Source organism: Squalius cephalus (genome assembly GCF_949319135.1).
Source record: "Squalius cephalus genome assembly, chromosome: 12".
NCBI classification, from domain to species: Eukaryota; Metazoa; Chordata; class Actinopteri; order Cypriniformes; family Leuciscidae; genus Squalius; species Squalius cephalus.
In genome coordinates this window covers 38,740,343-38,742,016 of record NC_137133.1, presented here as the reverse complement: position 1 = coordinate 38,742,016, position 1,674 = coordinate 38,740,343, and positions in this window count along the sequence as shown.

Genomic DNA, 1,674 nt, shown 5'->3' with positions numbered 1-1,674 from the left:
AATCCGAGGAATGAGTGTGAGCTTCGTCAGATCAGCAGCTCGACGTCACGACCTTCACACACACACACACACACCTGTGAAACACGCATGAACATGCAGCTCTTCTTCCAGGAGTCAGGAACATCTTCCGAGGATCAGCAGGAACACCTCAATGTTTCCTCTGTTCTCCTCATAATCAAACCGGCGTGTCTTTCCTCCTTACGCAACAAACACACACACGCAATTATGAAACATCTAAAGATCTGAAAAACACAGAAGCCTGATTTATTCCTCAGATCTTTTCATGTTTAAACCCACAGAAATGCTCCTGGTCAGTCTTGAACATTCTTCTGTAGTTCTGCATGAAGACTATAATAGATTTAATGGGTCTGTAAATAAAGGCTGTTTAAGAGCGGATTAAATGATTGCGAATGGTGTGATTAAACTCCAGCGGTCTGAAGTCTGACCTGATCTTCAGCTCCAGCTCTTTCACACGCGTGTACTCCGGCAAACTGAGAATTCTTGCTGTTGTTTAAGGATCGACTCGTTCGGCCTGGGGAATAATGGGAATAAGAAGATCAAGCTCAATTAGTGCACATTCAAACATATGAATGATCGCTTCACATACTTTATTTTGTGGATCATATACTAATATACTAACACTTTCTCTTCTATTTATTAAAATAGATTCAAGATTCAAAGGTTTTTATTTGTCACATACTCATACGAGATGCGCAGTGAAATGTTTTTAATAATGATTCAAATTTTAATCATTTTAATAATTTGTGAAATAATAATAATAATAATAATAATAATTGTACATGTACTGCGTTAGATTAAACTGGGCAGGCTCGCAGCCCGTGCACACTGTTGTCCTGCTGTTAGTTTGACTGCTGTTGTCCTCGTCTGTCGGATAAAAGCGTCTGCTAAATGAATAAATGTAAATGTAAGACTTTTTCCGTTGTTTTGATTAGAACAGAAAGAAATCACTACTATTATTCATCAGGGACGCATTAAATTGATCAAAAGTGACAGTTTATAATGTTACAAAAGATTCTATTTCAAATAAACGCTGTTCTTTTGAACTTTATTTTCATCAAAGAATCCTGAGAATAAAAAGCATCACAGTTTCCACAGAAATATGAACTGTTTTCAACATTGATAATAATCATATTATCGTTTATTATCCTAATAATTATATTATCATTTCTCGAGCATCAAATCATCATATTAGAATGATTTCTGAAGGATCATGTGACACTGAAGACACACACACACACACACTGCTTTCCTCTGTATCAGTTCAGACACAGAAAGGCCTTGGTCTCCAGGTTTTCTCCTTCTCTCTCTCTCTCTCTCTCTCTCTCTCTCTCTCTCTCTCTCTCTCTCTCCCTCTCTCAGTCGCTCTCTCTCTCTTTCTCGCTCTCTCCCTCTCTCTCTCTCTCCCTCACTCTCTCTCTCCTTCTCTCTCTACCCCTCTCTCTTTCTCTCTCTCTCTCTCTCTCTCCCTCTCTCAGTCGCTCTCTCTCTCTTTATCTCTCTCTCTCTCTCTCTTTCTCTCTCTACCCCCCCTCTCTCTCTCTCTCCCTCTCTCTCTCTCTCTCTCTCTCTCTCTCTCCTCAGGGTTTCTCAGCAGGGAGGCGCTGACGTCCACAGATGAAGTGTAATTCCTCCCTCGTTCCCTCCATCCCTCCT